The sequence below is a fragment of the Pseudophryne corroboree genome, chromosome 2 (assembly GCF_028390025.1).
Source record: "Pseudophryne corroboree isolate aPseCor3 chromosome 2, aPseCor3.hap2, whole genome shotgun sequence".
Taxonomy (NCBI): Eukaryota; Metazoa; Chordata; class Amphibia; order Anura; family Myobatrachidae; genus Pseudophryne; species Pseudophryne corroboree.
The window spans coordinates 192100967-192126578 of record NC_086445.1 but is presented as its reverse complement, the minus strand read 5'-3'; the positions used below and the strand labels follow the sequence as shown (position 1 = coordinate 192126578).

Below are 25612 nucleotides of genomic sequence, written 5' to 3'. Positions count from 1 at the left end.
TGGGGTTTAAGGGGCCCATTTATCAAACAATATTTGCGGTTGTGTCCCGGAAACATAATTTTTTGGGGGGTTAGCCACAAATACTATGTATGCCCGCATTGTATGAAGGAGGAATCGCAGCAGGTATCTCCTTCATACAATGCCACCAGCAGCCGCAACCCCCATAGGTTGTTGTTTTTTTTAAATGGGGGATGCAATACTGCCCGACGTATCAATCTCCTGATTGCGGTAGCCCGTTGTAGCCTATGGGCTACACTTTGCTGCATTAAGTTCCGGCAGGGTTCTCCAGGAACCCTCCACTGGAAATGGCCACTGTGCACAGCAGAGGGCTGACCACGCATGCACAGAAGGCACGGGCGCGCACTCTGTCTGTACATCGCAGGGATGGGCTCCTTTCAGAGCCCCTGTCCCTGCCTGTGCTGGGTGATAATTTCACCTGAAGTGATCGAATTCTGCAATGCGAACCTGGGTGCTAATATCATGTCCAGATTGCATTGCATTACATGCGATCATTGATAAATGGGTCCCTAAGTCAGTAAGAGTAGTATTCTACTAAAGATCACGTATGCTGTAATACATGCTGATTGTAAGGTCATGTGTTGCCAGAATCAGGTATTACAGCATATTATTATTATTATTACTACCAGTTATTTATATAGTGCACACATATTCCGCAGCGCTTTAAAGAGAATATTTGCCAATTCGCATCAGTCCCTGCCCCAGTGGAACTTACAATCTATATTCCCTATCGCATGTACACACAGACACATTCACACTAGGGTTAATTTTGTTGGGAGCCAATTAACCTATCAGTATATTTTTGGATAGTGGGAGGAAACCGGAGTACCCAGAGGAAACCCACGCAAGCACGAGGAGAATATACAAACTCCACACAGTTAGGGCCACGATGGGAATTGAACCCATGACCTCATTGCTGTGAGGCAGTAATGCTAACCATTACACCATCCGTACTGCCCTAGCATATCAGAACAATGGGGGTAATTCTGAGTTGATCGCAGCAGGAACTTTGTTAGCAGTTGGGCAAAACCATGTGCACTGCAAGGGAGGCAGATATAACATGTGCAGAGAGAGATAGATTTGGGTGTGGTGAGTTAAATCTGCAATCTAAATTGCAGTGTAAAAATAAAGCAGCCAGTATTTACCCTGCACAGAAACAAAATAACCCACCCAAATCTAACTCTCTCTGCAAATGTTATACCTCCTCTCCCCCCCCCCCCCCCCCCCACACAGTGCACATGGTTTTGCCCAACTGCTAAAAAATTTCCTGCTGCGATCAACTTGGAATTATCCCCAATGTGTGTGTGTGCTGCTAACAGGGAAACCTTCCGCATATAAGTAAGGTGTGAATCTTTTATGCATGCTGTCCGTTCTGCCTGTCACGTGATTTGTATTATTAGAGGGCTGTTATCGTATGCAGTACTCTACAGCTAGACACTGGTATATTTAGCATGCTGAATGGCCATCCTAAATGACAGACATTACACTGAAGTGGGAGGGGAAGGGGTGAAAGATGTTCAGATCTCTTCCATGGCTTTAGTCTGGAGGCTCTTCTGTCATTATTTTTCTATAAATCTCCACTGTCTGTCATTAAAATACTTCATTTTCAGGTATTTGTCCCAGGGGCGGTTGCACACTTCGTCTTCCACATGTCTGTCCAAGTGCACACAAGGAAAAACACGCAGACTGACAGGCTCATGTGTGGTGACACCAACTCTGCTGATTGGTTGGGAAGCTGTAAGTGTTTGGTGAAGCTGGGGAAGTGTCCTGGAGTATCTCAAATTATAAATTATTTTTAGCAGTAGTTTCTGTATTATATACCCTAAAGGGACATAAGTGATGGCAGTGTAATTAAAGCCTCCTTTTTAAAAGATAGGAACTTGAAAGCAGCATGGTAATAAGAATTATAGACAAACCTCATGTACCCCACATAAAAAGTAGAAGCACTGAAATATAAATTGTATATGATGCTATGTAAAATTGCGAAATTTACAGTATGTAAAATCTGCATAATAAGAGATATGTAGCTAATTGTTCTATGTTGTGGAGCAAAAATGTCATTCTAAATGAATGGATCCCTTTAGTTTCAAAATTACCTCCAGAAGGGGTTTACTAGACTTACACACAGGAACATTCATGTGCATAGGAAAAATTCATTACTCCAGCATTGAAAGGTATGTCAAATATCACTGTTTCTGATAAATTCCTGTCAGTTTTGGATATTCTGTACATTGGGGGTTATTCAGGTTAGTTAGCAAATAAAAAAAAAAAAACACTAATGAGCAAAACCATGTTGCACTGCAAGTGGGGCAGATGTAACATGTGCAGAGAGATTTAGATTTGTCCATTGTGCAAATTTCAGGCATAATAGAACCTATACATTAATTAACCCATTGGCATTTTCTATTTAGTGTATTTAGTGTGTACTTTATAAATTGCAGTTGCACTAGAAATATTATCAGAATATGTGAACAGTGTTGTACCAATCACAAAATACATATGGGCATATTTGCGAAAGGGTGAAATGCAGATCTGGATTAAGGGGGAGATGTATCAAATCTACTGAAGAGGACAAGTGTAGGAGTTGCCAATAGCAACCAATAAGATTCTAGCTTGCATTTATCTAGTACAGTCTCTAAAATGTATACCCTTTTTAGAAGGTTTGATAAATTTCCCCCTAGACAACTAGGCAAGATACTGATATGGACCCCCTTCTCCGTCTTCATCCTAATAGGTTACAGCAAACTTGCCTACTCTCCAGGAAACTGTGGGATACTCCTGGTAATCCCCCGCACCCCATGAAGATTGGGCACATGTCCGCTTTCCGCAAACTCCCTAGTAAAGTGGGCAGAATGCAGAAATAAATACCATAATTCCATGGTTCATCGGGAGTGGCCTTATGATGCAATTCTATGGTAATCATGTAATTTTAGCCCTGCCTCCTTTTCAGATATGCGTAAATGACAGTTTATAACACGTCTAGTCCTTCCCCATCACCACCCACTTGCTTCTCCTATCTGGGCTTCCCCTGGGGAGGAAACTTCAGATATCGTATGGGTTGCACTTCGGTAATCATGGCCCTCCAGTACAAAATGGTATCCGTTCAGATGGTCGACCATGTTATGGTCGACAGTCATTAGGTCGACCACTATTGGTCGACATTGACATGGTCGACATGGACACATGGTCGACACATGAAAATGGTCGACACACGGAAGGTCGACACATGAAAACGTCGACATGAGTTTTTTTATTTATTTTTTATTTTGGGGAACTTTTCCAGACTTTACGATCCACGTGGACTACGATTGGAACGGTAATCTGTACCGAGCGAAGCGGTAGCGGAGCGAAGGCACCATGCCCGAAGCATGGCGAGCGAAGCGAGCCATGCGAGGGGACACGGTGCACTAATTGGGGTTCCCAGTCACTTTACGCAAAAAACGACACCAAAAAAAGTAAAAAAACTCATGTCGACCTTTTAATGTGTCGACCTTTCACGTGTCGACCATTTTCATGTGTCGACCATGTGTCCATGTCGACCATGTCAATGTTGACCAATAGTGGTCGACCTAATGACTGTCGACCATAACATGGTCGACCATTCATACCGGAACCGTACAAAATATAGACAAAAACATAAAAATTTGTTATTATTATAATTGGGGCCCCTCGGTACTCACTATGCTCTAGACAGAAGCCTGGGTGGCATACCGGATGATCTGTCTCTGGTGAAAAGCAATGCGGCTCACTTTTGCTTTGCTCATTTAATGAAAGTGCTTGCCAGCGATAGCACTGACATCACCCGCCATCACCTTGTCTCACAATAATGATACCACAGTAATTTAAAAAAATACTTTATTTTAATGAAAAATGATTTGCAATAGTTTTCAAAAAGTTTTATACTGTATTTTGTATTCTTTGCTAAGTGGGATAGAAAGCGCAGATCTGGCCCTTCCCACTGCGCATGCATGCATTGCAGCATGCGCACCTATGTAGTGCGACTACCCTGACTCACCGATACATTAACACTACGGACCAGTATTGCCATGGCAGCCAAATTATTATTTTATTTTTTACAAATTACAGCATTAAGGATTTTTTTTATTTTTTTACTCTTTTTTTGTTGTTGTTGCAAGATCTCACTTGTCTCTATAAAAAGAGCTCACAATATTAAATTATTTTCCCTAGCTTTTAATCAGTAATTATGCAGGCGCAGTCAGGTGTCATATTCACTATAAACAGGTACTCCAAGAACTTGTACATGTAGATTACAAACTTTTCCTGCCCTTAAAAATACCAAGTTTTCTACTTTCACAGAGCAGCCAGTAAAAGAGCTTCTGTGGGACTAGAAATCATGGTTTTGCACTGTAAACAGCTCATTCAGGGTTTTTGGCTTCTCTCCTGAACTTGCCTATGGGGTCAGTACTAAATACAGTAGCCAGAAATCCTGCCAGCATTGGAAGTGGTTGATACAAAAGAGGGTAGGTATTCTGAAGACATAAAAGTAGCTCTGTATTTTAGCCCCAAACATTGGCATAATCTTTGGTATATTTTGTAAGCATCATCTGTTATGCTACCCTTACCTATTTGTCCGTCTCTTAATCTTATGCAACTGCGTTATTTTGTAGACTGCAATATTTTTATTATTATGCTTGCCTGATTTATCTATCCACCCATGCTCATAAAAAGGCAACACTCTTATGTACAGTTAAGAGTGTTGCTAGTTAAGAGTGTTGCCTGTTTTGATTACAGTTTCTTCAGTATTAGTAAAGACAAAGCACATTTAAATATGAGAATGATGATGATTGGAGGAAGGCTTACTGTTCTTCTGCAAGCCTGGGAGGACATCCTGAGGTTTGTCAGTCTCCTGGACGTTCCCCAAGAGCATACAAGTATGCTATGACCAAAGGGCTTCTGTGCACTTGCTTAATTACATCTGCATTTTGAGCTGGATATACATGTACATGGTCGAGTCACATTATTATAATCACCAGCTAATAGCCAGAGTAACCGCCGTGTGCAGCACGGACAGCAGTTAGATGGGCTGGGAGTGACTCAATAAGGTGCTGGTAGGTTGGCACAGGTACATTTTCATGGTGGGCTGCTCCACTGTAGCGTGTCGGTCAGCCCTCACACACCTTTGTAGCTGACGTTCACCTCTCACATCAATGGCATGTGGTGCTCCGCAGGTTCCACATCGGTTATGGTGTAATTTGTCCAGTCACGATACACCCTCAACACAGCAGCACGCGAACAGTTCACAAACTGCGCTGTTTCAGAAATACTGCCACCCTTGGCCTGAAAGCCGATTATCATCCCTTTTTGCAACTCGGATAAATCGCCCATTTTACCCACGACAGCTACGAGCTGCCAATGTGAAATGTAGGAGATGGTTATAATAATGTGACTCGACCGTGTATCTTTAGATAAATGGTACATAAAATGGAACCCATAGATGTGCCTGGAACACAGCTACAAGAGTCATCACCTTGTCATACAATGCTTCTGGCGCATGGACACACAGAGATATCTCTCCTAAAATGTGCATCTAAAGATATGTGGAAACCAAAATAGGGTATATCTCAAAGGGGGCGTAGCCAGAACTTTGTGGGCCCCATAGCAACATTTTGAAGTGGCCCCCGTCCCAATGCTTCTAGAGAGAAACTTCTCTTCAGCAGTTGTTAATTTTATGGGGATGCGTGCGGCGGAATTTCGTACTGATCCCATTTTATGCCCTATAATAGTGCCCTAGTTCATTTTCTGAACCATAGTAGAGCCTTATTTAATGTTATGCCCCATAGTAGTGCCCTAGTTCTTTTATGAATCGCAGTAGTGCTTAAGTTCACCCTATGTCTTATTTCAGAGCTGCCAGTACACATTATGCCGCACAGTACCCCCAATTCACATTATGATATATAGTGCTCCCCGTTCATATTGTGCCTCATTACAGTGCCCCGGTACATATTATATAACATTAAAATGCCCTCCAGTTCATTTTATACCACACTACAATGAGCAGGTCCAGGGGCATACCTAGATATATTGCAGGCCCCAGGGAAAAAGTTTGAAAGGACCCCTACGTACCACCCAATGGTGAAAAATGTATATAACACATGTAACTTTGACAGGGAAGGTGGGGCCCTCTCAACTCTGGGCCCCATAGCAGCTGCAATCCCTGCACCTATGGTAGCTACGCCCTTGGTTCCCTTGGCTACAGGCCATTATCGCACCTGCACATAAATATCCCTGACCTGCTTCTTAAAGCGTAAGGGGCAGTAACGCAAAATACAGGCGCATGTTTTGTGTATGCACAATGCCACAAGTGTGCCGTATAATGCAAAGTTACAATGGGGGTAATTCTGAGTTGATCGCGCGCTAGCAACTTTTTGCTGGCTTGCGATCAAATAGTCACCGCCTATGGGGGAGTGTATTTTCGCTTTGCAAGTGTGCGAACGCGTGTGCTGCCGAGCAGGCCGAAAAAATGTTGTGCAGCTTCTAAGTAGCTCTAGACTTACTCAGCCCTTGCGATCATTTCAGCGTGTCTGGTACGGATTTGACATCAGACACCCACCCTGCAAACGCCTGGACATGCCTGCAGTTTTCCAATCACTCCCTGAAAACTGTCAGTTGACACCAATAAACGCCCTCTTCCTGTCAATCACCGTGCGTTCGGCTGTGCGAATGGATTCTTCGTTAAATCCATCACTCAGCAACGAACCGCTTTGTACTCGTACGATGCGCCTTCACATTGTGGTGCATACGCATTCGCAGTTTAGCCGCGGTTGAGATGAACGCTGCGCTGCAAAAAGTTGCTAGCGGGTGATCAACTCGGAATGACCCCCAATTTGCAGTGAGGTACTTTGTTGGCTGAACTATTCATTAGTGATTGTGAAAACTAGTAATGGCGATGAGGTAGATGGCATGTGCCTTATGCCTCAATACCGTCACTAGAGTTCTTTCTAATGAACTAATAGGCGGCATTCTTCTGAAATTAGCTCAGCCCACAAAATACTTACCTCCACTGTGTATAGCGGTCACAGTATTTTTAGAGTGTTTTAAATAAAGCAATTATTTTTGATTTGGAAAACTTGAGTGCTCATACTGTACATGTAAAAATACTTTCATATGAGTAAGATAGCAGAAAGCGTATTATACAGTTTTCATACCTCCCAGCTCATGGGAGTGTGAATTCAGGGCCTGTGACGCAACTCCGTAAAATAGATGTGACCTCATGGGAGACCTCATCTTTGCGGAACGTACTGCTTCCATCACTCTGAGGTCATGCCCAGCACTCCCTCATCTGCCCCCAGGCTCACCCCCTGCAGTATATAGATGCTGTGCGCATGCATTGGCGTCTGTTCACCTGCTGCTCTGCACAGCCGAGAAGGTGTGAGACAGTGCTTCCCTAACCTTCTCCCCCAGCGGGACACTGCACAAATAGCGGGACTATGCTGATAAAAACGGGACAGTTGGGGAGTATGAGGTTCTGTTGAAATGTTTGTTTTCTTCCCTCTCACCAAGCTGCTCACTCTCTGGATATTAACAGTTACGTAGAGTTTATGAGGCAATATTGCTTGGTCACTGAAGCATATTCAATTTTACAAACTGATGCTTTAATGTGCTTCGTTTCCAGCCTGTCACATTGTGCTCTTTCACTGGATTGGTTCCCTTTAATCCTTACATCTGCCATTTATAAATACTTAATTACAATACTTTTCCGTAATATAATATAACTGAGCTTAACTCATTTGCTGAATAGTGATTTGGATGGTCTTTCCTGCTGAGAAAATTTACCACTGAAATGACAGGGTTGTTTTCAGATTACAGGTTACAAACAGCTCATGACAGAACAAAATATATAACCTGTGGAACTAGAGCTCAACAAAACACACAGTCAGTAATACCTCCATTAAATCAGCGTGGAGCAGCGCTTTGCCATGGTGAAATTTGGATAGGGGTCTGGTGATGCCACTACAGCCCCCCTCTCTCGAAAGAGCAGAGTGGTATACTCTCCAACTGTACCTTTCTGGCCGGTTCAGTACCGTTTTTTTATGGTCTGTACCGGCCAAAAGGGGCCTTGTACTGGGTTCAGCGTTTCTAGTAGTCCCCATTTAGCTGCAGCTATGCCCCTTTCCTTTTTTGTACCGATTTCTGGCTCTGCAATGTTGGAGGGTATGGAGTGGGTGGCCTCTTCTAAGAATGAACCCACTCAGAACAGGCTTACAGTACACTCTTTTGAGGACATAGCAGGAGCCTCGCTGGGTACAAGAGCCTCAAAGGATGGGGTTTTCTGTCATTTTTAGGCCCCACCTCTCTAGGTCCCATAGCATATGCATTTACTGCATCTCCCATAGTTCTGCCACTGGTCGGAAGATTAGGTCCAGTTTCAACCAAGTTTGCTATCTGCTTCTATGTTCTTCCTGGAGTTTTCTGATCTGGTTTCTTCACATAGCAGGAGAGGTATTAAACCTTGGAGAGAGATAAACCAATCAGCTACTGTCATTTTAGGAGCTGTTTTTGAAAAATGACGGAAGCTGATTGGTTGTTACTTTATCTCTCCAAGGTTTGATACATCTCTAGGTTTATCAGCTCCCCCTTGGACCACTGGTGCAAGGACTGCTGTCTTTGAATATTGTTCATAAAATTAGGATGATAATAGTAATGGTTTAAAAATAACAAACATTCATAAAGCTGAATATGACTTTGTTACTTTAGTTGTTTAATAATGCAATAAAGTTTAAATAAGAAACTTCGGGCCCAATTTATCAAGCCCTGGAGAGTGATAAATAGCACAGTGATAAAGTACTAGCCAATCAGCTCCTAACTGCCATGTTACAGGCTGTGTTAGAAAAATGACAGTTATGAGCTGATTGGTTGGTACTTTATCACCGTGCTATTTATCACTCTCCAAGGCATGATAAATCTGGGCAGAAATACCACTTACAAATCTAAATTAGGCTGCTTGATTACAGAATATGGGTTTGATGAAAATGTACGCATACAGTGTTACGTTGAGAACTGAAATTTGTCTCTCATCCATTCCACAGTCCACTGATTTTCCAATCCAGACTCGATGAATGTACTAAATGCAGCAGTTTTATCTGTCTCTGATGCCACCTGCTGGTGATCTTTACAATTACTTCCTCATGGAGTTTTTGTCCAAAATATTGTTTTCTTAAGAGTTGTCACATTATAGACAGGCTATACAGTATTCTAGTCTTGTAACATCAGCCAGCTTAGAAAGGGGGATATATATATATATATATATATATATACACTGCTCAAAAAAAATAAAGGGAACACTAAAATAACACATCCTAGATCTGAATGAATGAATATTCTTATTAAATACTTTATTCTTTACATAGTTGAATGTGCTGACAACAAATCACACAAAAATGATCAATGGAAATCAAATTTATTAACCCATGGAGGTCTGGATTTGGAGTCACACTCAAAATTAAAGTGGAAAAACACACTACAGGCTGATCCAACTTTGATGTAATGTCCTTAAAACAAGTCAAAATGAGGCTCAGTAGTGTGTGTGGCCTCCACGTGCCTGTATTTGTACCTGTGAATCTACAGTAGGTATGGGAGGCACCACCAGTAATAGTATATATGGTCACAAAATAATATAAAGTGCCTGTAGAAGAGCAACATTATCCAGCCTTGTTCTTGCACTATCACCAACCCTTCCTGTTTGTGTGTAGTAGAACAACTTACACCACACTAAACTGAGTAGTACAATTTTATAATTACAGCTGTGTCATACTTGCCTACCCTCCCGGAATGGCCGGGAGGCTCCCGAAAATCGGGTGACCCTCCCGGCCCCCCGGAAAGGTGGGCAAGCCTCCCGCTTTCCCCCTCGGCCGCCCGCAGCAGAGAACAAGCGGGCGGCCCGAGGGGGTCCAATGACGCGATTCGCGCTGAATCGCGTCATCGTAGCTCCGCCCCCCGCTATGCAGCGGCTCGTTTCTCGGCACAGCGGGGGGGCGGAGTCACGATGACGCGACCCTGATGTTACGTCCCCGGACCGCCCATCCTGCTGCCGGCCACGCCCTCGGACCGCCTATCCTGTGCCGGCCACGCCCCCCATACACCTACAACGCTGCCTCCTCCCGGAGGAGGAGGCAGCAAAGTAGGTAACTATGAGCTGTGTACAGTGCCCAAAGCTGTTAAATGTAGGGAGTATCTTCATCCCAGTTGCCCGGAGACAAGATAAATGTTGTGACCCAGTGGCGTAACTACTGCCTCCACAGCCGCTGCGGGGGCGCCACCACTGATTCAGAGCAGATTGACATGCGGACTAGTCATCCGCATGTCAATCTGCTAAATGTCCCTTCCAAAATGGCCGCCACCATGGAGGAGACATGCTAGAGGTCATACTTGAGGTGCCGGGACCCGTGGGAGCGCATAGCGCTGGCTGCGGCCGGCGGCACCCAGCTACCCTGGAGCGGCGGGGGCAGCAGCAACGGGAGGGATCGGGCAGCGGTGCCCGCGGCACACTAAACAGCGGGGAGCGGTTTGGGCAGCATTACTCCCCATGACACCCGGTGCATGAAATCCCTGGCAACAAGCATTAACCCCTGGCAACGAGCTTGACACCCAGCGCATGAAACCTCTGGCAACGAGCATGACACCCTGAGCATGAAAACCCCTGGCGCCATACATGGAACCAAGATCATGAAACCCTTAGCAACGATCAGGTAATTTAAAAGTAATTATAAGCCTTACTGTAGGGCTTAATGTGTAGTGTGTATTGCGGTGTATGGCATAATATATAACGGAGATTGCGGTGTGTGGCATAATATGTAACGGGCATTGCGGTGTGTGGCATAATGTATCAGGGACATTGTGATATGTGGTATAATGTATAACGGGCATTGTGGTGTGTGGCATAATATGTCACAGGCATGACGGTGTGTGGTATAATGTCTCAGGGACACTGCAGTGTGTGGCATTATTTATAACGGGCATTGCAGTGTGGCATAATGTGTCACAGGCATTACGGTGTGTGGCATAATGTCTAAGGGCCATTACAGTGTGTGGCATAATGTCTTAGGAACATTGCAGTGTGTGGTATAACGTATAACAGGCATTGCGGTGTGGCATAATGTGTCACAGGCATAATGTCAAAAGGGCCATTGCAGTGTATGGCATAATGTGTAAGGGGCATTACTATAAGGAGGAATAATGACAAATAATGTAAGGGGCATGAATCAGGATTATTTTTTTTCTCTGTGGTCGCCAATGTCTCGGCGTGCAGGTTGCAAAACTGGGGTATAGGGTAGTCTTTTCCTGCAACGCCACGCCACTTTCAGCGAAGCAACACCCATTTTAATGAAGCCACACCCCTTTTATGGCAATTTTGGTGATAGTGCCAATTATGAGGGGGGAATTTTTTGGCTTGGGGGAGAAAAAGTTCTAGTTACACCACTGTTGTGACCCTCTCCCCCTCAAAGAAAATTATTAGTATTTTAACTGATTCCTCTATACTCACCACTACATCACTGACCCCTCTATATCCTACACTACATCACTGACTCCTCTATATCCTACACTAAATCACTGACCCCTCTATACCCTACAATACATCACTGACTCCACTATATCCTACACTAAATCACAGAGACCTCTTTACCGCCTACACTAAACCATACCTCCCTACTTTTAGCATGTGAAATCCGGGACTCTAGGGGCGTGGCCTTATAAAAAGGGGGCATGGCTGCGCGGCTATGCTGCGACCGCCTACCATGCCTCCATTTTCATCACAGTGGAGGCATGGCCAGCGCTCTGTGAGCTTCTGCCATGCACCCAGTCCCTCTGTCTGCAGTGAACAGATGCTGTGCGCATGCACACAACGTCTATTTACCGCTGCTCTGATAGGCAGAGTGGCGGGTGACAGGAGCCTCACAGCTGACCCCCCCCCCCCCATCCCTACCCCCGACCGCGGGACACTGTGACCCGCGGGTGGCACAGCAAGACAGTCCCAAAAAAACAGGACTGTCCCACGAAAAAGGGGACAGTTAGGAGGTATGACTAAACTATTGACCAATCTATACCCTACACATCACTGACCCCATTGTACCCTACACTACATACCAGACACCTCTATAACTTGCACTACATTACTGACACAATTGCAGGTAAAAAGTAAAAACACACACAGACATTGGCACAGATAGGGAAAAAACACACCCATTGGCACTGATAGAAAAATAATACAGCACATAGGCCTCAAGATATATCCAGCTCAAAATGTAGATATAAAAAAGCAAGTGCGTAGAAATCCTTTGTTCATAGCATACTTGCCTGCTCTGGTGGAACATCCAGGAGACTTTTCTGTTCAATTTAATAGTCTAAACCGACCAAAATTTACTGTCAAACAGAGAGTATTTTATGTATTTATTTATTAACTGTTTCTTATATAGCGCAGCATATTCCATTGCGCTTTACAATCAGAACAATAGTAATAGAACAAACTGGGCAAAAACAGACAGACATAGAGGTAGGAGGGCCCTGCTCGCAAGCTTACAATCTATAGGAGTAGAGAACTAGAGGTAAGGAAGCTATGAGCTCAGCCTTCCTTCTGTCATACTATGGGGGAGATGTACTAAGCCTTGAAAAGTGATAAAGTGAAGAGCGAAAAAGTACCAGCCACTCAGCATACATCCCAACATGACCCTCTCCAGGAAGGACAAAATGCTCTGCTTCTGGACTTCCCTCTTAATGTATGATTGCTGGCACCTGTGTTGAACAGGTTAATGCAAGGTGTTTCAGCACAGGTGAGGGCAATCATAAATTAAGAGGGAAGTCCAGGAGCAGAGCATTCTGTCCCTCCTGGAGAGTGTCATGTTGGGAGGTATGACTCAGCTCCTAACTGCCATGTTACAGGCTGTGTTTGAAAAATGGCTGTTAGGAGCTGATTGATTGCTACTTTATCACTCTTCACTTTATCACTTTTCAAGGCTTATTACATCTGGCCTATAGTCAGAAACTGCCTGGAGCTGGGGTCTGGAGCCACACTGCAGCCAATAGTACTGCAAGACACAGCACAGCTATCAGATCTGCCTCACTGAGGGGAGTGTGGCTTGGTACAGTGTCAGGTGACCTATCTGGGGAGTTCCCCAGAACCCAGCCAGGAGCAGCCAACATCATATTTTTATTTTTTTTAGCTGCATGAGTATTATTAATGGCTGTCTAGCGTCCTCTGCAGCCTGCTTTTTTCCTGGTGGCACTTGTAAGTGCTTAATAAAAGTTTTTTATTTTAATTATAGCACATATATATCCATGTGCATTGTGCATACATATATACACATGTATATACATACATACATATAAACACACACACACACACACACACACACACACACACACACACACAATACATATGATATATATATATATATACATGTGTATATATATATATATATGTGCACTGTGTGTGTGTGTGTACACATATGTCTATGTGTATATATGTATGTGTGTATGTATATATATATAAATATATATATATGTATGTGTATATATATATATATATATGTGTGTGTAGATATATGTATGTATATATATATATATATATATACACATACACATTAGTTTTATGGACCCAGCATATACTGGGTCACCTCAGTCCGCACCGCCGTGATTGGCTCCGCCCAGTTCTGGAAACTCCCCCATGCAAATCCTGCGTTTGCCACTGAACATGAATGAGAAGCTGATGATCAAGGTGGCTAAAATGCAAAGGAGTATTCTGGTGATTGACTGCTGTGGCACAATGCTGGCCAATTCCTCTCCTGTGGCAACACTCCATCTTGCCCTTGGGGGAAGCAGTTAGCGTTCTGCTCTGTTTACTAGCGAGTGTATCCAACAAACTCAAGCAGAAAGAAAGATGGTTTATTTATGTGTATTTATTTATTTATTTATTTATTTATTAACATTTTCATATATAGCGCAGCAAATTCCATTTACAACTGGACACAATGATAAGACAAAAGTGGGTAATAACAAACAGTCATAGAAGTAGGAAGGCCCTGCTCTCAAGCTTACAATCTATGTTTTTACATGAAATATATAATACAAAAGAAATAATTGAGATCAATATATTTAAAATGAGTAACTAAATAAACAGATAAACAAACGCAAAGTAAATACAAACCAAAGAAAGACTTACTGAGATATTCAATTAGCCCGAAGAGACATGGGGTGTAAAACCCCCCTTGTCCATTAAAAAGTGCATTTTCACCCAAAAACACACAGGTTCAGTGAAACCTGTGTGTTTTCGGGCTGTTATCAGGGATTTTGCTTCGCCTGCCAGAGGCAGGTGAAACAAAATCCCCGATAAACCACGGCACGTGCCGGTTTATCGGGGCTAATTGGATAGCCCCCCATGGCGATACTTTGCGGGTAATTGAATATCACTGTTACGAGTTTTACCCTATGGATTGTAAACATGCAAGCAGGGCCTTCCTACTGTACCTCTATGATTGTCTGTTATTATTACCAAGTTTTGTTTCACTGTTGTTTCCAATTGTAAAGAGCAACAGAATTTACTGTGCTATATAAGAAACTGTTAGTAAATATTTATTTATTAACTATGTATCAAGTCTTGGAGAAAGATAAAGTGGAGAGAAATAAAGTACCAACCAACCAGCTCCTGTCAAACACAGCCTGTAACATGGCAGTTAGGATCTCATTGGCTTGTACTTTATCTCTCTCTTCTTTAACTCTCTTCAGGGCATAGTAAATAGACCCCCTATTCATTAAACAAGATTAAAAAAAATTGAGCAATAAATAGCATTCAATAAAGAATTATCTGGAGGCAATGCTCAAGTACAGTGATCGTACAGTATGTTTACAGACACTCACAGGGTTGTGTGAGGTCAGCTGCGACATCCGCGTTCCTTTGCAATGCTCCCTACCTATAGCTGTATTATGTATAGTTTTATGGTTCCTGAAGGATACATTTTATAGAGACAACTTTTATGCATCTGCAGCTCCCAGTGTAGGTTACAGAAGACGCTTCTTGTGGGTTTGAACATCTTAAACGGAATTACGTGGTAAGCTCTTTGGGATGTAGTCTTATTGTGTCTGTAAAATTCTATACTTTTCAGCTCATTAACAGAAAGACATATTGTATTATCACTATCTTAGTTTTAATGATGTTTACATATCCCATGGATCTCGTCAGCACCACATCTGTGACAGATTTCAGCTGTTTTATGTACAGTTCCCTTGAAGGCCTTTCAGATAAAAGAGTAACTGAGGAAGCAAAACGGGACATATTTATAGTGATGGCTACTTAACCAAATCATGGTTTACTTTATGCAGATTATTTCCCAGTACAGTGGACGGGAAAAGGGGAAAGAGATGGGCTCAGATAGGTATTAAGGCTTACTGTGTCATTGTTATTTTTTCTTTACCAACTAATGCCTCTTACTAACTAGTGCCTCATACCTTAGCAATGTCTTTAGCTGCTACTGAGCTTAAAATGGCTGCCCGCAGAGGATGGACATATACTTTACTTAGTATTTACTTCATTTTCTTCATAATGCCATATGAATGGGAGCCAAGTCCTAGGTTCTGATGATCTAGTCCTCTAAATGCTGGACACATAAGACTTGGTCTAGGTTGCAGTGATGTTGCAGTGCACATGAGTGAACCAGCAGATGTATTGGTTACTGTCACTTCCTTCCCAAAGAGGCATCTGAGCATTCCCTGATACTAGGAGACAGGAGATTCATCAGTGGCATGGGTTCGGTATGATATACCGGCAGACGGGATGGTGGCTGTCAGTATACCGTCAGCGGCATCCCGCCTGCCAGAATACTCTCTGCACTTGCCATACTGTTGGCCCGGTCGTGAGCTTTGCTTGCCACAGGTTTTATTCCCACTGCCACACCCTGCACCTAGATATAGTGCTGGGGACCCCAAATATACAGAGAGGCCTTGATGCGGCTTTGGGGCTTATTATATGTAACTGAGATCTCTGAATTCCAATATTGTGTGGGATTTAAATCTGGTTACTGTTATCATTCAGGGTGCTGGGGGAAACAAAATGCCTTTTTTTTCTTGCTTAGAAATACCCCTCCCTTTCAAGCACCTTAATGATATCACTAAGCTAATTGAGCATCTGCCACTATTTATGTATATTCACACTTGGTTGGTGGTGTGGACCCACCAACCGAGTAGGAATTAGAGGCAGGTGTTGGGATGCCAGCCGTCGCCAAAATGCCGGCTATTGGGAATCCGGTGTCGGTCTCCTGAACGCCGGTATCCTGACTGCTGGCATTTTTACTGCATCCCAGTGGCACTGAAGAGATACATAACCCATCCAAGAAATGTCCTCTTATATAGCAGGAAGAAAAAACCTATGAATAGCATGACGAGGGTGGTCCAATAAGTAAGATACAAGACCTCTCATGTGGCCAGGCCAGATCAGGTAGTACCTTCTTTCCCTCATGGTCATTAGATTCATATCAGTCATACAGTCCTACAGTCCCAACATCAGCTGTAAGATGGCGGGGATGGCCAGACCGCTGCTCATCTTGAACATTTGTCCTGCCGTTCTCAAAGGCGGTGCACCAAACCCAAACCTGATTCTGTGACATGACGTTATCACTGTACACCACAGGTTCTCAAACTCGGTCCTCAGGACCCCGCACGGTTCATGTTTTGCAGGTCACCTGTAGATTTTTAAAATGTGACAGTTTGTGATACACACAGTGCACCTGCCGGTGACATGGAAAACGTGAACCATGTGGGGTCCTGAGGACCGAGTTTGAGAACCACTGCTGTACACCATAACAAGTTGGCAATGAATTTCAGCTGCTGATGTGCAAGGAGATGTTCACGGCTAATTTGCTTCCCCCCTGTGTGATATAAATTCCACTTAAAATCGGGGACCCTTTTATTTTGAGAAATCCAATAACGTTTCACTTTTATTACTAATCTTTAATTAATATCTATAATGTTATTTTTAAAGAATCAATTGCATCTTTATTGGAAAAAAAAATAATTACACAAAACATAAATAACCAATAAAAATAACAAAACTACAAAATATTTAATAAAAAAATGAAAGTAATCAAAAATTAAAAATCAGTATTAGCAAAAAAGTACAATGTTGATGGCATCAATAAAACTATACAAATGGGGTCTGAGATAAGAGGATGGCAAAAGGGTACTGTTTTGTTCTGTATACTCTATGGGGCCTAGTAAGCTCAATTCTGCCACATTTTATAGTATTGGTGTTGTTTAACAAGGGGGTACTACAGCAGATATCAGAGATAGCTGCAGCGTTCCCTCTGTTTCTGATTGCGCAGCCCCTCATGGCTCTCTGTGAGGACTAAGAAAATCTTAATAAAAATCAGAGTTATCGCCATCTATAGGTGGCATTAGCATCGCACGCTACAGTATCAATTTTTTTCATTGTGGAGAGTGATTCTTTGGGACGCTATGGCGCAGTTAACATATGGTGACCGAACCCAGCAGTGAAGTTGCAGCCACAGTGCCGGCAAGAGAATTTTAATAAATGGGTCCAAATAATAATTTCTCTATCACTGCAATATATGGAATACATACGTACAGTATATGCAATAAGAAATATTAGGTAAACTGGGTACACATTATGACGACAAGTCGGTGGACCCAAGGTCACTCTGACAGAACGGCAGATCCAGGTAAGTATACATACTTACTGATGTCACTGATATACATACATACGGCTGATCCAGGTAAGTATACATACTTACTGATGTCACTGATATACATACTTACGGCCGATCCAGGTAAGTATACATAATTACTGATGTCACTGATATACAGTACATACATAGACAGCAGTGCCATGTCCGGTGCCTGGAAGCAGCAGAGGCTGGGGGCAGCACAGCAGCTTCCAGATTGCTGGGCTTGCCCCAAGAGTGACACTCCGGAGCACCGGTCTGCAGGATTTCCCGGCGCTTGGAGATGACATCATCTCTAAGCGCTGGCCAACAAGACATTGCACCCGGGTGCAGTGTAAACGGTGCCCGGATCAGCACTGCGGTATAAATGTGGGGAGTCCCGGGTCTGACCCGGCTTGGAACTGTGTTCAAGTCCTGGGTCAGACCCGGGAATATGGTGTAAAAGTGGTATTAGTATGCATACTTACTGATGTCACTGATATACATACAAACGGCCGATCCAGGTAAGTATACATAATTACGGGTGTAGTATAATATGCCGGCGGCCAGGCTCCCGCCGCCCAGAATACTGGTGCTGGAATCCTGACCGCCGGCATACCGACAGCTGGGCGAGTGCAAATTAGCCCCTTGCGGGCGTGTACCCCCAAGAGGGAGAAAAGGTGTCGGTATGCCGGGTGTCGGGATTACGGCGCTGGTATACTGTGCGCCGGGATCCCAACAGCCGTCAAACTGAAGACCACCCATAATTACTGATGTCACTAATATACATACATACGTCATAGCTGGGCCAGCATTTGAATTTGGCTGCCCAGCTGTGTCGGCGGTCCCTGCAGCAAGTGTACATGTGGTCACCCTTTAAATCGGCAAGTCTTATCAAGCCAAAGAGACTGCTACTGATAGTGAGCGAGGTGTGCACTCGTCTATGCGATGCTGATTACTGAAGATAGCATCTAGAATGCATAACACTATTTATATGTAATGAGAGGCAGAGGCTGAGCCGAGGTACAGTTACATAGCCGTTAATCAATTTTATCATCACCGCATTTGTCTCTCGGTTAACTGTTGACATATTGAAATACATTCAAGTAACCTAAACACTAAAAAGGTTAAAGCAACTGTCCAAGATCTAAAAACACATATTCCAAACGCAGAGTGTAATGTGTGTGTGTAAACATTATTAGAACTATAAAACACTTTTACTGTGATACACAGTCATTAAAGTTGATGTTAAACCATAACCACATTTTTTTACATGCAGTGTTTTTATAGTACAAGAGGAGTCTTTATTGTTATTTAAAATGATAGCCTAACAGCCACTAGATATACTTAATGAGCGGAAAGTCACAGGCTGCGCCAGAGAAGCTACATGTCATTCAGTCGGTGGCCGTAAACTGGTATCAGCGAGTTAAAACATTAAGTATGGTCAACAGGGCTGATTGTGGCTCGATGCTGGATGGTTGGCCTTAAACTGGACTGACAAGGGCTGATCCTAATGCTCTGTCGTGTATGGATTTTATATCGAGCATCAGCCTTGCTAGGAGAGAGCTTTTGTCTTTCCCTAGGTCTATTCAGAGACTGACAACTGTGCTTTGTGCCATGCAGTGTCCTCCTAATCTCAGTGCCAGCGGTGAAACAAATAGACTGCACAATTACATTGTGCACTGTTCAATGCAGAAAGAAATGAGTCAAAATAAAGACACTGACTTTCCTATCACTGATCTCCAAGCATAAGATCCTCTGCAGAGATTATTAGCATGTACCGGTCACGGCGTCACTGCCAATCTCAACTAATATAAGCACATTTTGTAGACTGGCTACTACTAATGTATTGAATGCTAAATAGACAGGAATCTAAAGAGAAATAAAGGCTGCATTTATATAACTGTACAAATATATATATATATATATATATATATATATTTTTAGCACAACTGACCTCCAGAGCAAGAAATATCTTCCAACATTTCTTCCCCTTTGATCACAATGATCGCTCCCCAGTCTGTGAATTGTGTATGTCAGTTATTTTCAGGCACACGTGGGTTTCTACCAGAAGACTCCACATAGAATTATCACATAGTGACTGATGGAAGTCAGGAGTTTTCTATCAAACTGTGCCAAAGCCCTCCATTCCCGTGATTTGTGTCCTTGCTGGTGACACGTCTGATGTTTACGGTGTGAGTGATTTAGAGATCTGTGCACAGTTGACTTCACTTAGCTTGCAGGTACCTCTCGTTGTCCTACTGGGGTTCCTATTCCCAAGCCTAAATGTTTATAGAGTATATTTGAATATTATTGTTTTGTAATAATTTATACTTGTGTTCTAGCACCTTATCTATGCCACTCTTCCATTTCCAAACCTAGTGTCAGGTCACTCCAAAATGTTCCTCTCTTGAATGAAGCCTAGTTGGTGTCTAGTCCGTCAATACGATCCTACTGTAGTTTCCTCTGTTGCAAATGTGAGTTGTCAGTTGGACACATGTCAAAGACAAGTTTTGTTTGATTTGTGCTCATGCTTTTAACCATTTTTGTCTTTGCAACCTACACATTTGATTTTAGACATCATTAAAGCTACAAAAGACCTCTCCGATAGAGACTTATCTCATGTACAAGAAACAAAAGCACAATGTATGCTTGAGCGATAAAGAAATAACCAATTAGCATCAGCAGAGTGTCGGCAAACAGCCAATAACAAGCAGTTTGCTAGGGCTGGGTACTGTCATTATCATCAACATAAGCTATTTGGCCCACCCCTGACTACCAGCAAATAATATGGCTTTGTCAGGTGCATATGCGTCTTGTCCTGCATCTGTTTGCAACTGTGCAAACACACTCTAACTGCACTCAGTTAAATTATACTGTGTCAGTTTAACTATCAAGGCACAATTAAGTGAAAGTGGTTGAATCACACAAATCTGGATGGGCGCAATGTGCAGCCACTTTTCTGGGCATGTGCAGAGGAATTTCATGCAAGATATCTAATTACATCCTATCTAATTACATCTCCCTGTACAGTCCACACATAACCCTCACATATGTTCTCTTTCTTCACTTCCACATCATCTTGACGGGTTTAATATGAAATACCTACAATCAAAATCCCGACTGTCAAAATCCTAACAACAATTGTCCGACGGTCAAAATCCAGACAAGGTCAAAATACTGACAAGGTCAAAATACCAACATTTAAAATGTCAACAGATTAAAAAGGCGACACAAGTTTTTCATATTTTTTGTGTATGTCGACATAGGTCGACATGGACACTGTATAAGTGTACTGCATCCCCACGCATGGCATGCTGCGCTCGGCAGACTATTATATTCCCCCTCCACTTCCATGAAAAAATCATGCAAAACTCATGTCGACTTTTTGACCTGTCAAAATTCTAAATGTCAGTATTTTGACCTTGTCGGTATTTAAAATGTCGGTATTTTGACCATGTTGGGATTTTGACCGTTGGTCAATTGTTGTCGAAAAATTTTGACCGTCGGGATTATGATTGTAGGTAAATTGACCGCATCCCCTCCTGACCCCTGGCTAACATTGCTGGGCAACCATATCATACAGCCCACCAAGAACCTTTGCAATCTGGTGGACCATTATGCAATGGGTAGCACCTATCCTTGTGTATCCATGCCTATTTCCCTATAGATTGTAAGCTTGTGAGCAGGGCCCTCCTACCTCTATGTCTGTCTGGGGTGTAGTATGGGATCCCGACCGCCGGCATACCGACAGTGTGGTTAGTGCAAATGAGCCCTTTGCGGGCATGCTGCGCTCGCCACGCTATTTATTCTCCCTCCAGGGGGGTTGTGGACCCCCAAGAGGGAGAAAAGGTGTCGGTATGCCGGGTGTCAGGATTCCGGCGCCGGTATACTGTGCGTCGGGACCCCGACAGCCGGCAAACTGAAGACCACCCATCTGTCTGTTATTACCCAGTCTTGTTTTATTACTATTTGCTCCCAGCTGTGATGTGCAACAGAATATGCTGGCGTTATATAAGAAAGCGTTAATAAATAAATAATAAATATACTGCACCAACTGATGGAATACGTACTCAGAATCATGCCCTGTCTCTGTAATAGAGCTATCGTATTCACCATAATGTCTCCCTATTGTCCTATATAATGAGGCCGTATCTGCAGCAAGATATGTGGGGCAGTAAAATGTTGAAAACCAAATTCTGAGATGTAACTGTTCTGTTATCTTGGTCCGTGAAGGAAAATAGTTGGGTTAAGGCTCATTCACTCTAATCCAATGATAAAGTGTTTCTCATGCGCTAATTAAACTTCATTCTAAATTGGCTGCAGTGGATTCAGTGGTGCCTCATCAGCAATGTATTTACAAATCTGAGAGCAGTATTTAACATTTTAAAATGCTTTCCAAACTGTTTTTCATTTTAAAATGGGATGTTTATGAAATGCATTAAAAATGTATGTAAAAAATGAGGCTTTAATACATCAAGTTTTTAGCGAGGCTTTAATACATTAAGTGTCAATAAATGATGCATAAATCACATAAATGTCAGCCAGCATGTTAAATTGAATGCACTGCATGAAAACGCATCTAAACATAGAGGCTGATGCAGGTCAGCTGTAACTTCTCCTGCATTACGTGCACAGTGGCACAGAGAGGAGGGGGGTACTAAATACCCAGGCCGGAGCTTCTGGAGCCACTCTGGCATACTTGCCTACCTGACCCTCTCCATGAGGGAGAAAATGCTCTGTTCCTGGACTTTCCTGGTAATGTATGATTGCCATCACCTGTGGTTAAACACCTTTCTTATCAATTAACTAGCTCACCACAGGTGATGGCAATCATACATTACCAGGAAAGTCCAGGAACAGAGCATTTTCTCCCTCATGGAGAGGGTCAGGTAGGCAAGTTTCAGGGACGTGCTGTGAGCTAAATGGCTCAGGAGGCACTGGCTAGTACCAGAACCAGATGTAAATGCAATATATGAGCCAAAGGGTACATCTGAGCATTATACACAGGTGCAGCAGTATAAACTCCTGGAAATCTGGTGAGTTTTGATTAGAGATGTGTGGAAGGGATACACAGGTGAGGCACTGTCTCACCTGCCACAGACTTTTTACTCCAGAGTATTGGCTATAAAAATTATTAGAATAATGCAAAGAAGATATTTCAAACATATTCTTTGTATTTTTCATATACTTTATACAGTCAAAACTCTGGCACAAACGTTAGTATGAAAGGAAAGGCTCTGCCTCACCTGCCTTACCCTACCGCACGTCCCTGGCAAGTATGCACTCGGGTCTGCTGCCCCCTTCCCCCATGAGTATACAGCACGCATACCTCCCAACATGACCCTCTCCAGGAGGGACAAAATGCTCTGCTTCTGCAATTTTCTCTTCATTTATGATTGCCAGCACCTGTATTGAACAGGTGAATGGATAAGAAAGGTGTGTCAGCACAGGTGATGGCAATTATAAATTAAGAGGGAAGTCCAGGAGCAGAGCATTCTGTCCCTCCTGCAGAGGGTCATGTTGGGAGGTATGAGCACGCAAGACCGGCGCCATCTTCCCAGTGATCTCTTTGATGATATTATGATATAAATATAAATAGTAGAGATGAGCGGATTCGGTTTTACTCGGTTTTACTCGGTTCTCAAAACCGAATCTTATTGGCTATCCAAAACAGGTGACATCCGTGAGCCAATAAGATTCGGTTTTGAGAACCGAGTAAAACCGAATCCGCTCATCTCTAAAAATAGGTCAACATTCAAAAGGTCGACCGTGCCTAGACCGACATCAAATGTTCAACATGCATAAGGCTGACATGTGAAAAAGGTCGACACAGTGAAAAGGTCGACATGGAAATGGTCGACACATGAAAAGATCGACATGAGTTTTTCATTTTTTGTGTGTAAAATTTTAGTTTCCAGCACATGGAACCCCAATTGGTGTACCGCGTCCCCTCGCATGGTTTGCTTTGCTTGTTTCACTCTGCACAGGTTATTGTTTCCAGTTGTAGTCCATGTGGACGGTATAAAAAAGTGTAAAAAAAAATTAAGAAAAAAAATTCTAAAAAAACCGCATGTCGACAAAATTATGTGTTGACCATTTTTCACGTCGACCATTCGAACCTGTCGATTTTTTAATCATGTCAACCATATGTGTGTCGACCATTTAGTGTTGACCTTTTGACTGTCAACACACCCTCATTAAATTTGGCCTACAGTATGTACAAAGTCCCAATTACGGACCAGTTACTACCCCCTGCTGCATATAACTCGGTATCGCCCATAGTAGTGTATGGTTGGCTCCACATCAGGCACAGTGAGAAAATACATGAAGAAACATCCACAAAACCGAATTTCTGTTTGTGTTTCAGGCAGCAAAGGGGTTTTATTCCCAAATAATCCACATTACGTACAGCAGTGGCAGCAACACCTGACCTTGCAGCATCTCCCAACTGGTAAACTGGGATATCCAAACCACCTCCTGATGCACCATACAGCATTTCTGTATCTCAGTATCTTGCATCCCTTTCTGTTAGACGCCTCCACTTTTGGTCCCAAATGTCAAGATTGCTCTCAAAAATAGTATTGATTGTTTGCAAATGTGACACCAAATTCACAAAAAAATCTTTAGTCTTTAGTTGCAAAACGTTTGAGTCTATTTTTTTTTATCAAAAAAATATTTTTTCTTTTAACACTCTCCGTATATATAGCAAGGTGCTGCTTTAAAAATGTATAACTATGTAATAATTATTTACATTAAGAGGAATGAGCGCTACATTTTGTTTAAATATATTTTACACTATGCAATGTTTACTGCTGCATAGAATGTTGCATGTTACAATAATATCAGAAGAGGGCGCTGTTCAGTATGACACTTTATATAAGAGTGTATACTGCTGTATAATTGTTGCTGAGTTTTACTATTGATGTTTTGGGTGTCATTTATAATCTCTGCGCAGGTTACGTATAACAGCAGTCTCCCATTGGAGCTATATTCTCTCACGCTTACCATATTTGTTGATTTTTGCTATGTTATCCGCTTTGTGGAGATGTAGAAAGACAAATACTATTACAAAAGTGCTGTTAAATCACCACAAATAATTTGACAATACAAAGAATTACATGATCTCCCGGAATTATTCCTCACATTACAAAAATTTATAATTTTTTTTTATCTCCCCGGAATTATTCCTCACATTAAAAAAATCATATATTTTTTTATGTACTAGAAGAGAACAATGGCAAATGTAATTGACGAAAACATTTCAATAAAGATATGTGGATTCAGGGAGAGAGAGCTCTGTGAACAATAAGGCCTAGAAGACTAATAAAGTGTTTAATTAGCAAGTAGAATAGTAATTGAAAACATGAAATTTAGCAATCTAGAAATCTGTCCTTTATGTGAGAGTTGTCATTATATTTTTTTTTATAAAGTTTGAAATGCCAGAAAATATTTGCACCAATTGTAAGTTAATAGAACAGTGTTAGATTGAAAGTCTCTAAATCAGTTTATATTTCCCATGTAGTCTATAATGACATTTCAGTATTCTGTGAGGGATATATTTACTAAAGTATCTAAAAATGAAAAGTATTGGTGTTGCCCATAGCAACCAGTCATATTGTTTTCTCTGCTGCATTCTAAAAATTGATACAATCTGATTGGTTGCTACGGGCAACAACTTCACATGTCTGTTTTAGAAGCATTCATAAATCTACTCCTGAGTTCCATGCATCTGTACATTGATTTTACACAAACCAGCAGTGCTTACAGGGATACTACATCAAAATAACTAACGGAGGAACTTTAGACTGGGTGCCATGGATCACACTTCCAGTATAATTTTATGTGTTGATTGTACAGTAAGATCCAATCAAACAATAAAAAAATCAACTTAAAGACCGGACACTATAGACCTTGGAGTTCCATATAGA

General features: G+C 42.4%; 1 long non-coding RNA gene across 2 annotated transcripts; it reads left to right on the top strand.

Moving 5' to 3' along the window:
* The first annotated feature begins 1315 nt into the window (after nucleotides 1-1315).
* Nucleotides 1316-25194, top strand: LOC135050636 (uncharacterized). Of its 2 annotated transcripts, none has more exons than XR_010241710.1 (3): nucleotides 1316-1361; nucleotides 1629-1755; nucleotides 24052-25194. It is a non-coding gene; the product is annotated as an uncharacterized LOC135050636 (long non-coding RNA). The 2 variants fall into 2 exon arrangements; XR_010241711.1 differs by lacking the exon at nucleotides 24052-25194 and adding an exon at nucleotides 2753-2915.
* The last annotated feature ends 418 nt before the right edge of the window (nucleotides 25195-25612 follow it).